This window comes from Arachis hypogaea, chromosome 16 (assembly GCF_003086295.3).
Source record: "Arachis hypogaea cultivar Tifrunner chromosome 16, arahy.Tifrunner.gnm2.J5K5, whole genome shotgun sequence".
NCBI classification, from domain to species: Eukaryota; Viridiplantae; Streptophyta; class Magnoliopsida; order Fabales; family Fabaceae; genus Arachis; species Arachis hypogaea.
In genome coordinates, this window is record NC_092051.1 from 27,142,158 (window position 1) to 27,159,518 (window position 17,361).

General features: G+C 35.6%; 1 long non-coding RNA gene across 2 annotated transcripts; it reads right to left on the reverse strand.

Annotated features, from left to right (window-relative positions):
* Positions 1 to 638: 638 nt before the first annotated feature.
* LOC140179939 (uncharacterized) lies at positions 639 to 4,416 on the reverse strand. 2 transcript variants are annotated; one of them, XR_011874131.1, is made up of 5 exons: positions 4,077 to 4,416; positions 3,909 to 3,992; positions 3,089 to 3,183; positions 2,252 to 2,396; positions 639 to 876 (listed from the first exon to the last, which is right to left on the reverse strand). It is a non-coding gene; the product is annotated as an uncharacterized lncRNA (long non-coding RNA). The 2 variants fall into 2 exon arrangements; XR_011874130.1 differs by having other exon boundaries at positions 3,089 to 3,992.
* Positions 4,417 to 17,361: the final 12,945 nt, after the last annotated feature.

The following is a 17,361-nucleotide window of genomic DNA, read 5'->3' on the forward strand; positions in this document are numbered from 1 at the left end:
TACACTTGAAAAGTGTAGTTAAAAGTGAAAAAAAAATTATGCTTTAGACTACGGCTACGTTTTCTGGGCTACGGCTACGTTTTTTGGGGGTGATTCCTATTCGGCCGTTGCCTATTCTCAAAGGCTACGCTTTTTTGCACTAAGGGCTACGCTTTTGGCGTTTGAGAATAGGATGCGCTTTTCAAGTGATGCTGTCCAGGATCAAAAGCTACGCTTTTCAGCTTCCATTTTTGCCAGAATAGGCTACGCTTTTCAACGCTACTGCATCATCTGTAAAGCATAGCCACATTGTATACCATGGCTATTTTTTATAAGTGTAGCCTTAGATCCCTCGTTTTTTTTTGTATACATATAACTACTCTATATAAGTGTAGCCTTTTATCCCTCATTTTTTTAAATTTCTATATATATATATATATATATATATATATATAAACAGAAATTTCTAATAATTTTTTTATCTAAAATATAATATTTGAGAATATAATTATATATATAATCCTGTATTTTTAATTAAATTAGTTAATTATTATAAAATAAAATAAATACATATATAATAATACCATACAATAATCTTTAAATAATAAAAATTATCCTAAAACAAAATATAATTATATAATGAACCAAAAATATTGGGATGATCATAATTTTGAGTATTCATACATCTCAAACTAGAATAAGCATACTCATATAATGTACTTAGAGTTTACTACTAATAAATTAGGAAAAACTAAAATATTATATCATATAAATGTATCTTCTAATAATAAAAAACATCATCATCAACCATACATCTTTCAATTTCGAACACTCTATCTTTGCCAATAAACTATCATGATAAATATCTCAATCTTCATTCATATCTCCAGAATTATCCTGCATAATTATATAGAAAAATAATTATGATTTGAAAAAAGTGCAACAAGAAAAAAATAATTAACATATTAATTTTCTCACTACAAGAAAATCACTCATTCAACTACAGTTGAAAAGTCAAATTACAACTTCAAAAATAACAAAACAAGCAAAGTGAATTTACACATGAATTAATAGCTTGCCACAATCATAATATGAAAAGAATAATGAAAAGTGTATATTGTACCTTCTCATAACACTATTATTTTTGTTTTGACAAAGTCTTCTTAGAAGCTTCAACCAAAAGTTTCAACTTGTTCGTTGCCAGGTAAAATTTCAAGAGATGAGACCATATACAAATATAAGAGATATAACATATTATACATATACCTAATATATTATACATATAAAAAATGGAGTAAAAGAAACCCTAATATATTATTATTTAATTTTATATGTTTTTTAAAAACCGACTACTGATTTAGTACACTTCAGAAAAACAGCAAGCAGTAACCAATTTAGAAAAATCATATAAAATCCATCTTCGGTTGAATTCTCCTAAATTTTGGTGTGGTTGAACTAGACTTACCCATATTTCACTCAGTTCAAGTCCCAGAGCATTTTCACTTCTCTAGAAAAAGTTATGCCTCTCAAAATATAGTTTTGTTTTAAGAAAAGGGTGCCATCACAACAGTGAACAGCCCTGTTTTCAGAAGACACAACTTTCTCTACAAAACTCGAATTCTCCTAAAATTTGGACATAAAATACTAGACATCCTAATATTTCACCTCTTTTTTGTTTCACCTTCAAAAAATTTCAGAGTATTGAGATATGTGGTTTTGATGTTGCTGTTCCAGAATTCAGACAGCATTGTTTCTGCAGAAAATAACCATTTTCTAAAAATCATATCTCCCAAATCACACATTGGAAAATTTCAAAAATTTAGGGAAACAATCTAGACATCTCAAGATTTCATATAAAAATAATTTTACTCATTTTGAGGAGCTAGATTGCTCCCAGTTTTGTTCACAAAGTACTGTCCGAAACTTGGTTTTTAGCCTTTCAACAAATTCTGCACTCTAACAAACAGAATTTTTGGCATCATCATTCAATAAATCAAACACAGCATCATTCAATTAGTCACAAATTCAATTCTAACATCCTAATTCTTACCTCTTTTTGTCAATTTTCAACAAAATTCTGACAACACTTTAATCAAATTTACATAATCCACCATTGCAACAGAGACTTTGATAATAATAACAAAGAACAACATCTAAAAAATTATAACATGTCAATAGATATTTAGATCAAGCAAATGGATCAATATTCAAATCAATCTTAAACTTTAACATCATTAAAAGTTTCCAGGTATTTTGAATGCATATCACTTACTTATAAAGACAATGACGAAGACTGGGCGAGCAGAGAGCAGAGCAGCATTGACGGTGTTCCCAGTTCCAAATGGAGACTCGATCTGAATCATTGGCGGTTACTATTCATGGAATGCATCAGATGCAACTGGATCTTAATGCTCAATCTGCAGCAAATCAACAATTCATCATCATAATAAATAACTTCAAACAAATTCACTACCAAATCGAGAATCAAATAAACATGCTAATTGTGTACATTCCAAAAATAATGTAGAAGCCATGTCACATTCCTAATTATTGCCTGCATTCATATTACATTACATATATTACTTTTGCAACTCAATCAAACTCAGTTCATTAATAGAGAACTATGATTGGAATCTTAAATTAGAATGAACAAAATAAAACATAGACATATCAAAGCTGCATCCTCTGGCAATTATTAGAACCAATTGACCAACTCTAACTATGCCAACAATGGCCTCAACCATTAAAATTTTTGAAGGACTTTAAGCAGTGAATAGCTTTGGTTGTAGCTCTCTTCATTTTCCTTCAAATAAAATATCATTCAATTGAGTAAGTCATTTTCTGGAAATACTAATTGCAAGTCTTCATTGTCTCTATAAACTTGAATTAGAACTGCAGCCTTGTACACAAACATCCCAAATATGACTGGCACAAGTTGAAATGAACGATATATATTAATGCAAATGAGAATGTATTTTGTCTAGTAATGTAAACTTCAAATATTTTATAGCATAAGTTTCAAATTTTACCCTGAAAATCAAAGAAATCATTAGTAAAATACTGATGGGACAGAACCGAAATACCATAGATTGTTGCTGGAATCACAAACCTTGGAAATGAAAGGGACATGCTACAACCCTTTATCAACAACTCCAATGAATCTTCTAGGTCCTCACTTCTTATACCAATCCTTTTTCATGAGAACTTGTTCATCAAAATAAGGGATGATCAAAATAGGCCCTTAGTAATTATGAAATTGTAAACAAGTTTGAGTTTTACTTCTTGGGCTTCTTTTTTCTAAATATCTGAGCAACAGATTCAGTGGAGAGGTTGTCTACATGTTGATACAATAGTCAAAGGTACAAAAAATTGCATTGTAGATTATATCAGTTTAATTAAATACCATAACAATCATTGGAAAAATAAGCTGCTATTTTCTTCTCATCCACATAGAGAAGCATCTACTTGAAAAGAAATCACATTCACTATAGAAAATTAAATAAATGAAAATCAAACCTGAAAATGACTCCAATCTCATAACTCACAACAGCCTCCACATTATAAAGCAACAATAAAAATCATTGAGAGATTTAAAGTTACAATAAATCCTACTACAAAGTATACTAGTAAAAAGGTTTTCTTTTAGTCACAATTTAATATACCCTTCTCAATTTCCAAAGACGCCCTTCCTATAAGAAATATACTAGCAAATTCAAAGTTAAAAAGTTACTCAATAATCCCTGAAGACAAATCTAAAATTGGAACCAAAACTCCAACTCTGTTTGGCACTAAGGAATCAACTTGCTTTACTTGTAATCAAGCATTTCTTATAACTGTCTTGTGAAAAAAAGTTAAATTAAAATAAGATAGGTACATAGCTTAAACCAGTAGCTACGACAATGCAACTAAAAGAAAGAGTAATGCTAAACCTCGAACAGGGCTGTTGGATTGCACATTTGATGGCAAGCACCATTGATTCCACGAAGTACTCGAACAGTTGGGTACGAGTTCACCTGCGCCACAGACGGTGACAACTGGCCCCCAAATTAAAGACCCTAAACCTCTTAAATTTCAGAACCATGATAATTAATACATACCTTTTCGACGACGGTGAGCACAAAGAGGACGATGCTGAGCGCCGAGATGATGACTGTGAGCGCGCCGAGACAATGATGGTGAGCGCGTAGCGACGGTCAATGCAGAAGGGCGAAGTGATGGTGACTGGCGAAGTGGTGAGTGGTGAGTGAGGGTGAGCGACGACGGTGAGTCACGACAGTGAGTGACGAAGGTGAGTAGGGCGCGAATGAGGTGAGCTGAGTGGCAAAACCTTTCCGATGGCGAAGGGTGATGAGCGCACAAATGAAGTGTATGTCTTTTGGTGAAAGGGAAAAACAAAAAAAATTCACCAAGTGTCCAGGCCTATGCCCAAAACGCGTGTATTTGGCACTCTTGACATTAGGAGACGCTTCTGAAGTGCACCCAAAAGATAACAAATGGGTTACTTTTTAAAAGCGCTCTCTTTGGTTTAAAAAGTGTACCCAAAGCTATTCAGATACGGCTACACTTTATAAGTGATATTTAAAATATCTAAGGAGACACTTTTAAAGTGATGCCTCAATAGTATTTTCTATTCTCTTATAAAAGGGCATCATGCGAAAAAGCGTAGCCTATTCTAAGAATAGGCTACGTTTTTCAAATATAGCTTAAAAAAAGTGTGGCTGAATGGGTGTTTTTATTGTAGTGTTATGGCACAGGCTTTGCCATCCTTAATTTGTATATTGAGAGCAGTTTTTAAAGGTGAGATTTGATGAGACACTAGTGAACAAGATTAGAAACTCTTAGGTACAGTGGCTGGAAAGAATGCCGACAAAAGAGGAAATAAAAGAAGCAGTATGGGATTGTGAACCGTCAAGGGCACCAGAACTGGATGCATTCAATTTTAAGGCAATCAAGAAATTATGGGAGGTGGTTGGTAATTATTTGTGTGCTATGGTGGAGGACTTCTTTAAACATAGCAACCTACCTCTCAAGACAAATCTGAAGTGGGTTGCTCTGGCACACAAGAAAGGGGGGTTGAACGATCTGGATGACTATAAATCTATTAGTATGATACGATGTGTGTATAAAGTTATTTCCAAGATGCTTTTAAAGAGGTTGTAGCCACTAATGGTAGGATTAGTGGGGGAAAACAATCGACATTTGTAAGTGGAAGAAAGATAGTGGATGAAGCTCTAATTGCGTGTGAAGTGGTGAATTGGGTAAAGAAGACTAAAAATACAGGTTGGGTTATCAAATTGGACTACCAAAAGCCATATGATAGGGTTAGTTTTGTGGAGAGGGTATTGAAGAGTATGGGTTTCGGGGAGAAATGGTAGGGGTGGATAATGAAATGCGCATTTTGATGGATAATGGTCTTTATGTTATTAAACTTGATATGATTTTGATGTCTGCTAAGAATAATATTATCTCTTCTTCATGTTTATATTTAGGCTATGTCTGCTAAGAATATTGAAAATATGTCAAAGAAAACATGTCCTCATCGAATGGAATTCACAAATGTTAGAATAGTGCACAAATAGCTGGTAATATAACTTAGTTTTTTGTAATTTCTCCTTTATATTCATGTTGTAGTTGTCTAGTTCGTATGCTTCATGTAAATTTTTCTCTATGTACTCTAGCGCGACTCTAAAGAGAGCGGTGAAGAATTATCAAGGGCTGAAGTTTTCATAGCAACTCGCACAAGTAAAAAAGGAAAAGAAATTGATGCTAAAACACAAACCACAATTGTGAGTTATTTGTATTTGTATTTAGATTTGTACAATATATGCTTTAAAGTTATTTTTATTTCTATTTATAGTGAGTTAAAGTTATTTCTCATGCTTTGTATTTTATTGGTTGTTACTTTTGATAGATTGAACTTTAAAACTATATAGAGGCAGGGAAAACGATGAGGAAGCATTTGTAGGAGTGTTAGGAAAGGACCAACGAGGTCGACTTCGTTGTTATGGGGCTTCGATTACAAGAAGCTCTCTTAAAAAAGATGAGGAGATTCGCCAAGTCAAAGTTGAATACAACAAGAAGGTCTCATCATTAGAGAAGAAGATTGATGGTGTATGTGGTTTATTAAAGGTATTGGTGTACCAAATCAACCTTGGAATGAGTGAAAGAAGAGGTAGCAGCCTTAGTGCGAGCTGCCCAAAATTTTTCTTTGGATGCCTCAAGTAGAAGACCAAGAAATACTCCTCGCTCTTCCGAATCAAGTCATATTCCACCCAAAGATGCTGTAAGTAACTATCTTTTTCATATTATTGTTATAGAGAGATACTGATAAAAAGAATAAAAGTGGTCACTTCCTTGTTTTCATTTTCCATGTTGAATTTTCTGTTTGTAGTTCATGCTATTGTTGTTGGCTAAATATACATTGTTGGTTGTTGAATTTTTTGGTTGTGTACTGTTGATTACTCTTTATTTTGGAGAGATATTTCTGCTTTTTTAAAAGTAGGTTAAGTGAATAAGACTTATACATAATTTTTACTCTATTGTTCTTTGTCATAGAGAGATATTGAAGAGAGATAGTGTAGTATTTATTCATGCCAAAATGATAAATATTGTGAATACTGCGTGGTTTTCAATCTATGTACTAACACAACAATATTTAAAATTATGCAGGGCAGTAGTGAAAACAACTTCGCTCACGATGGATGATCAGTAATCATGAAGTTTCATATTTGTAATTAAGTATGTAAAGAAAGTAGATAATGTAATAGTTGTTGGAATTGTAATGCATGTATTACAAATTCATGGGTAGTTGTTATCACTTTGATTTTTTGTTAGACCTTGTCATGTGATCAACCACTATATTTGGTGTACAAGTTTATGAAGATTTTATATTGTTAATAGTAATTAAAATTGTTATAAAGGTTTTATATTGTCTAAATTTTATATTATCTATGAATTTTGTTAGGTTTTATTAAGAAGATTAAAAAAATTAAACTTGAACAAACTTATAGCCACGCTTTAAAAGCGTAGCTATTCCGTAGAGCAGCCACCTTTCGCCACGCTTTAAAGCGTAGCCATATCTCTAGCTACTGGCACGCTTTAAAAGCATAGTCATATCTCTTGCGACTTTGCCACAATTTAAAAGCATAGATGTATCTCTAGCTATTGGCACCCTTTAAAAGCGTAATCATATCTCTCGCTATTGTCACGCTTTAAAAGCGTAGCCGTATCTAGCTACTGGCATGCTTTAAAAGTGTAGCCATATCCTATCACGTACGGCCACGCTTAAAAGCGTGGTAATAGGTAAAAGCGTGGCGACAAAAAAGGCGTGGCCATAGGTCACCAAAAGCGTGGCGATAAAGCAACTGGCACACTAGCATATGTGACCCTTTCAAAAACATGCCGGTTACTCAAAAAGCGTGGCGAAAAGCTATCGCTACGCTTTTTCCCACTTTTTTCCACGCTTTCAAAGCGTAGCAAAATTCAGATTTTCTTGTAGTGTGCTTATCTACAACTTCGATGACAGTACTAGTTAATGGGGTTCAACAGAAGACTTTTAAACTTCATAGAGGTTTAAGATAAGCGGATCCCTTTTCGCCATTCCTGTTTGTGTTGCTGGGGCAAGTCTTAAGTAGCATGATGGGAGGACTTCAGAATGCAAGACAAGTTATACCACTTGAGGTTGGAAAGAATATGATTTGTCTCACTCATCTACAATTCGCAGATGACACAATCTTATTTTTTTCCAATGATATAGAATCCGTAGCAAACTATAAGAGGCTTCTACAAGGGTTTAAGGTAATAATGTCAGTGTTGAAAATTAACTATGGAAAGTTGATGGTGATTAATATGTATTGTGTGGAGGAAGAGGCAGGAAAAGCATGTGAGATCTTGGAGTGCAGAAGAGCAGCATGCCCGTCGCTACAGATATCTTCACATAGGGTGTGTCCAGGTCACCGTCAAACCTCTCATTCGAGAAGGTTTGAATGCCTCTATCCTCATGTGCCTTAGAGACACTAGGCACAATGATTTTTAAGATTCCTTAATCGGAACAGTTGAAACAAGCCTTGGACACGGTCCGATTTATTTCAACTGTTTCCCAAATAAAACAGTCAGTCTGTTAGATGTCAACATCCTCGACTCCATTTTTCTTAACATCCGAATTCATGGTCTTAACATGAAGGAAGGATCCATCCCAGCCACTTTAATCTATAGGATTCAATACAAGGTCATGAACACTTGTAATTCCAGAGTCCTTCTTAAATCCCAAGACCGTGAAACCACTTTGTTTGTCACAGACATGACAAAGGCCAATGTCACGGTCCCAAGGCTCATTAGGTGGGATGAAATTGACCTTCCTGAGTCATGGTCAATTGATCGAGCCATTCCTACCCATCCTAGACAAGCACCTCTCTTACGAGAGATAAAACAGGATGAATCGGAGAAAGTAGAGATTTTCTTTGATAGACGAAACTCTTTTTCCTCTAGATCTGAAGCAGGAACATCTAATGATTTTGCTTCAGCAAGAAGATCTTTTTCAGTGACTTCTCAATCTCAGTTTTCAAAAATTTCAAGACTTGTAAATTCTGAAATTCATATTTCGGGATTACAAAATAATTCAAACATTTCTCAAGCAGTTTACCAAACCGATGATGATGTTGAAGTAGAATCTTCCATTCAATCTCTAACATACTCTTCTATGGTGCCCAATGAGTAGCACATAATTTGTTATAAACAGAGAAGCTTTACGTAAAAACCTTTACTCTGAGGAGTATGACCTCCACAGAGAATGGTATTTACGAACGTATACAACTGCTCAAATTTCGTCATTCAAAGAAAAGTACTATAATTTTCTCAATGATGTTAAAATGCATATTCCTTTCTTTGAATGGTTTCATGCTTATTCCATAAAAAATGACATTGATTATCCTTTCAAAAACAAACAAACTTCTTTTTCAGCAAATGTTATTTCAACTTGGAAAATTAAAGATGAGAATTTAGTCAGATCTGAGTTTTGTCCAAAAGGAGCCTTTATTATTTCAAATACGGAAGGACATAACCCAGTTATGGCCTCCTCATTCAAAACCAAAAATGTGGATGAAGTTGTCGCCCCAAAAGATATTAAAAATCTTATTGAACAGTCAAATTATACCAAAAGATTTTTACAATGTCTGGGTGACAACCTTTCATCTTCAGGATCTCTTTTGTCTTCAAAAAACATTCCTGAAATCTCTACTTCTAAATCCATGAAAAAACCCATTTTCAAACCTTTCAAAATAAGTAGCAGGGCAAAGCAAAGTCTTAAAACCTCCATTTTAAAACAACAATCTAGTGATTCAGAAGTCATGCAAAAGATTGACCAACTCTTAAATCGTTTTATTACTGTCCCTGAAACTCCTACAAACTCTGGTGAGTCTACTTCTCGTATTCAAACTCGCTCATCCAAGGCCATTAATGCCCTTGGTAATGATTCCAGTGAATCTTCCTCTGATTAGAATGAAGATTCGGGCAAATCATCCCTCAAAGTTAGCCCAATTATGACCAACTCTATAACCAAGTGGAAGGGTCTAACCAAACCTTCTGCATACGGTTATAATCGTGTCTCAGCACCAGATCTAGCTCTCGAAGAAAGAGAACTGGGTTTTGTCAGCTTCAATGCCAATAATATCTATGAATGAAATACAGACGGCAAAACAGAATACAACATCATGAGCATGCTTCAACATATGACCATGGTAGGCACAACCTATCAAGCTGCTCATGAAACCTCTGAAGAAGCAATAGTCAATGTTATTGTTTCTGGATTCTCTGGCCAACTCAAAGGATGGTGGGATAACTACCTTTTTAATGTTCAAAAACTGTCTATCTTTTCTGCCATAAAATTTAATGATCAAAACGAACCCATCATTAGAGACGATGAAGAACCTATCCCTGATGCTGTCAATACCTTAATCTTCACCATAGCTAGCCACTTCATAGGTGACCCATCTCTTTGGAAAGACCATTCTGCAGAATTACTTTCCAATCTCATATGCAAAACTCTGTCTGACTTTCGATGGTATAAGGACACCTTTCTTACAAGGGTCTATACCAGAGAAGATAGCCAACAACCTTTTTGAAAAGAAAAATTTCTTGCAGGACTTCCCAAATCCCTGGGAGATAAAGTAAGGGACAAAATTCGCAGCTTAACTCCGGACGAGATAATACCCTATGACGAGTTAAGTTATGGCCAACTTATTTCTTTCATCTAAAAAGTTGCTCTAAAGATTTGTCAAGATGAAAAAATCCAACGACAACTTACTCGAGAGAAAACACAAAATCGTATCGATTTGAGAACCTTCTGTGAACAATTTGGTCTTCCCGCTTGCCATCCGAGGAAATCTAAAAGATCATCCAATAAAAAAGTTTTCAAGCCCAATCCTGAAAAGAATTTCAGGAGACCTAGAAAAGGTTTTCAAAACTCTAAAAATGAGAAAAATTTTCAAAAGAATTTTCAAAAGTACCCACAGAAAAACCCCATTATTTGCTATACATGTAAAAAACCAGGACATGTTAGCAAATACTGTAGGTTAAAAAGAAAGATTAATAATCTAAACCTTGATCCTCATATTGAGGACCAGATTAATAATCTTTTAATTAAAAGTTCAGATGATGACTCTGGGCAAGAATCTTCGGATGATATCAATAATATCTAAGTAGATGATATTGAATCATCCTCAGACTCTAAGGTCAAGCAAATTAGTGTTTTATCCAAAGACCAAGATCTCTTATTTGATGCTATCGAAGCTATTGACAATCCAGAACAAAAGAAAGACTTCCTCTTGAAACTAAAAAGATCTTTACAAAAAGAGAAAAAGCCCAAAAATTTGGTCCTTAACAATAAATATGATGTCAAACCCATTTTCAAAAAATTAGAAAAATAAGTTATTCGTCCCATAACCATTCAGGATCTCCAGACTGAGGTTAACAACCTTAAAAGGGAAATCCAGGAAATCAAAAGAAATCAAGACAATCATCAACTCATTCTCTCACAATTAATGCAAGAGGAAGAATCCGGTGATGAAGAACTTGATCCTCTTATAAACCAAACTGAGTTTTCTAAAAAACAAGAAAGTGAAATTCCTAACGACAATGAGGGAAAAGAAATCCTAAGAATAATAAATGTGTTCTCTTTTATGAAACATCGTATTCATATCCGAATTGTCGTTAAAGATTTCGTTCTTGAAACCATCGCACTTTTTGACTCAGGTGCAGATTCAAATTGTATTAAGGAAGGTTTGATCCCCACAAAATATTTTGAAAAGACTACTGAACGTCTTAGCTCGATAACGGGTGAAAGACTAAATATCAAATTCAAATTAACCGATGCTTTTGTTGAAAAGGGTAATCTTAGGATTCCCACTAATTTTATCATAGCAAAGGATATAAAAAACGATGTAGTATTGGGACACCTTTCATAATCCTTTTGTTTCTTTACCTAGTGAATTTTCCTGGACTTACCTCTTTTGTGGGAGGACAGGTAACCTTCTTTGAGTTCCTAGATTCACCAACCCAAAAATCTTTAAACCTAATTGAATCCAAGACCAAACAAATTTGTTTTTTGAAAGAAGAAATCTCTTTTAAAACCCTTGAATCACAACTTTCTCTACCAAAAGTCTAAGATAAAATAAAATATCTTTCCAATCAAATTGAAAAGTCTATTTGTTCTGATCTGCCTCATGCCTTCTGGAATAGGAAAGAACACATTATTGATCTTCCCTACGAAAAAGGTTTTAAAGAATAAAAAATCTCTACAAAAGCTCGCCCCATTCAAATAAATGAGCAGCTTTTGCAGCATTGTCAAAAGGAAATTAATGATCTTTTGGATAAGGGATTAATTTGCCCTAGCAAGAGTCCTTGGTCTTGCTCAGCCTTTTATGTCAATAAGCAAGCTGAGATAGAACGAGGAACTCCCAGGCTTGTCATCAATTACAAACCGTTGAATCAAGCTTTACAGTGGATTCGTTATCCTATCCCAAACAAAAAAGATTTACTCAATAGGTTAAATTCAGCAAATATCTTTTCAAAGTTTGATATGAAATCCGGTTTTTGGCGAATCCAGATTGAAGAATCTGATAGATATAAAACTGCTTTTACAGTCCCATTTGGTCAATATGAATGGAATGTAATGCCGTTTGGTCTGAAAACTGTCCCATCGAAATTTTAAAAAATAATGAATGATATTTTTAACCCATATTCAAACTTTGCAATTGTCTACATAGATGATGTATTAATCTTCTCTCAAACTTTACAAAAATATTTCAAACATGTTAAAACTTTTATGTACATCATCCAAAAAAACAGACTTGCGGTTTCAAAATAAAAAATTATCCTTTTCCAAACAAAAATTCGTTTTCTTGGTCATATGATTTCCCAAGGAACAATAACCCCTATCAAAAGATCAATTTTGTTTGCAGAAAAGTTCCCAGACTATATCCTTGACAAACCTCAACTCCAGAGGTTCTGATGAACATGCCCTTTGCTAGCACGTTGGCAACATGCTCGATGCCTTCTTTGGGCTCATTCATGCCTCCTTGAATTTCAACTTCATGTTCTTATTTTTGGGGCCTAAAGATGACTCTGATTTGAGCTTCCATTTCATGCTTCACTATAAACTATTATATATCGTTGGAAAGCTCTGGATGTCAGCTTTCTAACACAATTGAAAGCATGTCAATTAGATCTCTGTATCTCAAGTTATGCTCCATTGAAGAGGGTAAGGTCATCCTGCCAAAATCGCACACGTTTTTGGTGAACACGCCCTTGTTTCCAGCGTTGCCAACGTGCTCAGATTCTGAAGCTCTAAATGAAGCCAGTTTTTGAAGCTTCAAATGAATGCCAACCCCACACTATGATATATGGTTGGAAAGCTCTGGATGTCTACTTTTAAATGCCATTGGAATCATCTCATTTGAAACTTTGTAGCTCAAGATATACTCTATTGAAGGTGACAAGGTCAAGCTGGCTTTACTACAGGTTGATACTATGTTCATCTATGCACTTTTGGGCCAAGTTTCTCCCTCAAATTTAGTATTCACCATGTAGTGTCATATATGCTTGGAAAGCTCTTGATCCTTACTTTCCAATGCCACTGAAATCACCTCATTTGGAGCTTTGTAGCTCAAGATATACTCCATTTAAGAAGGTAAGGTTAGGCTGCCAAGTTTGTTGAAGTTGTTGCTGGACACGCACCCTTTCCTCCAAGTTGGCAACGTGCTGGCTTCTTGGTTGGCCCAGAATATTGCCCATGGTGTTATTGATGAACACGCCAGTTCATCCTCAAGTTGGCAACTTCCTCGAGCTCTTCCTTGGCCCAGCATCCTTGCTTGCTTGCGTTACCAAGGAACACGCCTCCTTTCTCCAAGTTGGCAACGCCCAGATTCACTCTCCAGTGCTGCCTTGCATTGTTGGACATTGTTGATGGACACTCTAGTTCATACCCAAGGCAACAACATGTTCGAGCTCTTGGTTGGCCCAAAATCTTGCTCTTGGCGTTGTTGCTGGCGTTGCCTTCAAACACGCCCTTGTTACCAAAGGTGGACAACGTGCTCGAGCTCTTGGTTGGCTCAAGATCTTGCTCTTGGCGTTGTTGCTGGCGTTGCCTTCAAACACATCCTTGTTACCAAGGGTGAACAACGTGCTCGAGGCTAGAGGTTGCCCTCCAAGGTTGCTTGCTGCATTGCCAAGGAACACGTCTTCAGAACTTGGCGTTGGCAACGTGCTTCACACCCTTCCTATCCAAGCCATCTTGCTGCTGGCGTTGTCACCAAACACGCCCTTGTTGGTGGCATTGGCAACGTGCTAGGGAGCTGTTTCCTTCCAAGTTTTGCTCTCTGGCGTTGCTATGGACCATGCTAGTAGTTTGGGGAGTTGGCAACGTGCCAACCCGCTCTTCTTGGCTTGCCTTGGATTGTTGGCGTTCCCCTCAAACACGCCATTGTAAATTCAAGTTGGCAACTTGCTTGAGGCTTCAAATTCACCTTCCAGGGCTACTTGGCGTTATTGCCAAACACTCAAGTGATAATGCACGTTGGCAAAGCCCAAGTCTCTTCCTCCTTGCCAAGCTTGCTATGTCCCCAATCTTTCTTGCTCCAATTCTTGCTCCATTGTCTTGTTGCTTCATTACCTATCATTAACCCAAGAAATTATCTCAAAGTATTGCCATTCCATGCAATCAATTTCAAGAGATTCATTCATACTCATTCATTTGTAAACTCCTTGAATCATTTGCATGGATTATGCCAAATTTTACCTAGTTCTTGGTTCATAAATGCATGGAGATAAAAATCATTAAAATGCTTGTTTATTCCAAAGAAAATGAATGAAACTAAACTAAAACTACTTAAACTAACTAGCTAATATAGCAAAGATGCAAATACATCAGGTTCCTAGGATGCCTTAATTATGTCTCGGACTTCATCCCAAATCTTAACAATCTCATTAAGTCTTTTCATGATAGGCTTAAGAAAAATCCTCCGCCATGGACGGAAAAACATTCTGACATTATTAGATTTCTCAAAACCAAAGTTCGGAATCTTCCTTGCCTTTACCTACCTGTTCCTCATGCATTCAAAATTGTTGAAACAGATGCATCTGACTTAGGATATGGTGGTATCTTGAAACAGAAACTGCATGGTAAAGAATGTATCATTGCATTCACATCAAAGCATTGGAATAGTACTCAACAGAGCTATTCTACCATCAAAAAAGAAATTTTAGCCATCGTTTTGTGTATCACAAAATTTCAGTCTGATTTACTCAATCAAAAATTTTTAGTTCGAGTTGATTGCAAATCGGCCAAAGATGATTTACAAAATGATGTTAAAAACCTTGCATCAAAATAAATTTTTACCAGATGGCAAGCCATTTTAAGTGTTTTTGATTTTGATATTGAGCACATCAAGGGTAACTCAAATTCTTTCCTTGACTTTCTCACACGTGAATATCTGCAGGGAGACAAGCAAGGATACAACAATGCCTAGAAAGGCAACTTTAGCCTCTGCTAGAGGCAGAGGCGTTCGCCTAGCCCTACCTGGGTCAATCAGAAAATCAGGGTCTTAGCACCCCAACTGAGTCATCTATCCAACAACCTACCCAACAATCCTCCAAAGGCCCAGTCCAACAACCAATTGAACCAACAACCAATCAATCCAAACAAACTAAGGCAGATTATGCCTTTCCAATCGAAACCTTCCTGGCTCTATAGGACCAAGGTCTCACAAAACTCAACAAAAAATCTTGGGCTGACATTTGCAGTGAGTCAGATGAAGAAATTGACTTATCTCAACTGATATCCCAAATAGCCAACCAAAAAATAGTGATACAAAAACCAAAAGAAAAAGCTATTGCCCAAACACCCCAAACATCCTCAATCACCACCAAAACACAGAAAGCCCAAACCAATTACATGTCCACAAACAAAATCTCAAACATTATCCATATGGAGCCTGAATTTTGGGATAGCTCACCAAACAAAGTCGTCCCAAAGATTTTTCCTACTGGATTCCACTTCAGGCCATTGGCACCCAACAAAACCTGCCAATTTTACGAATTCATCTTAATAGATACTGACTCGGTATCTATTGAACATTACAAAGACAAAACTAATCCCGATTTTATAACCTATTCAACTATCCAGATCCTCAGAATTTTGTCCCTAAAGCAATTTGGGAACAATCTAAATAAAACTAAAAATTTTTCTCAAAATTATGACCCAATAGATTTTAATTATTGGGACTACATGGAAGCCTGGACTAAAGTATTTTGGTTTCAAAATACTCAGCACAGACATTCATGGTTAATCTATTTTAAAAGAAAAACCAATTATGTTTTCCTAAATTGGTTCTACCAATGGTGGGACTTCTTTGGACCAATCCCAGAAATTCTACCCTCACCTACGAATGAGGGGTATAAACTTTTTCAATCAAAATTTAACAGTCAGGAAACATGTGTTCCTGTAATGTTAAAATTTTTCTCAACTTTTTCATTGGCATGGGTATTCTCATGACAATACAAGTATGCAAAATCAGACCACTCCAAATCATTTCCAATCTTGCAGAGGCATGGTTACGTCAAATGGTGGTCTCAGTTTGATTCATCAATGGCCTATCCAGAAAAGGTCAGAGAATGGTTCAAATCCAATCCCGATAGTTAGAAGATTTCAGATCCAGAAACGGCTTTGTTTCTCAATTAGAAAGCCCAAATTGCTGCAGCCCTCATAGGGGCTCAATCAAAAGAAACTCTAGCAAAACATCTCCAGCAAATCATGCAGATGATCCAAGAAGATAAAAAACACAAAAAAGATCCTACTTCGTCAGCAGAATCCTCAAGCGGTTATAATCATAATGAAGACGACTGTTTTGGGATCGACCTAGGAGAGGATTAGTCTTTAATCTCAAAATTTATGTAAATCACAAAAATTAAAATTGTATCAACTTGTACTGTAGAAATAGTACCGGTTATCTTCACCTGTACTGTAGAAACAATGAAATCTTCAATTATAAAAGGAGGCCTCATTCTCATGGAGAGGCACCCTTCAGTTTACACAATATAGAGAGAAGTTAGAGAGAGAAGCTCTGAGATTTCCCTTGTAAGCTCTCTAGCTCTTCTTCTTCCCTCTTCTTTCTTTTTCAATCTCAATCATTCAATAAAAGTTTTATCTAGTTCTTCAATTTCGTGTTCTTCATTTTACATTTCCTGCTTCTACATCTGCATATGTGTGCAGACTACTGCCACATCTAACTTCATACTAACCTGCATATGCGTGCAGACTATCGCTGCATCTAACTTCATATTTACTTTCTTGTTCTTGCATCTATCATACTGCATTCATACTGACTTTTATTTTCACGCCTTCTTCCCCTTTTCCTCCTTGATCCGCTTTGGGACATCTGGTATCAGAGCCTGATGGAAAAGTAGGAATATTAATATTATCATTAAACTATCTCTGAGGTTCATGGATCTGGGAATTTACTGTTCATGTTCTTATTTACTGTTCATGTTCTTAAATTTCGTACATAAGAAAACAATGCTTTAAATCTGGAAGTACATGCTGTTTAATCTTATCACTCAAAGGGACTGTAGCAATAAGACCCTGGAGTTTGGGTAATAAAGCTAATTTGACGATGTCTTTGAAGGTGATAAGATTCGAACGTAAAAACTCCTGGTGGCTATGGATTTAAGGGATTATAAAAAAAAAAGAGTTAAAAATCCCAAATTCAAAAATTTGAGTGATAGTTTAGTGATAATATATATGTTCTTTCTGAATCAAAAGAGGGCAATGATATAAGATTTTATGAAAATATGTCTAAACTCTTCCGCTCCCTTTCTAGATGACTTTCTTTT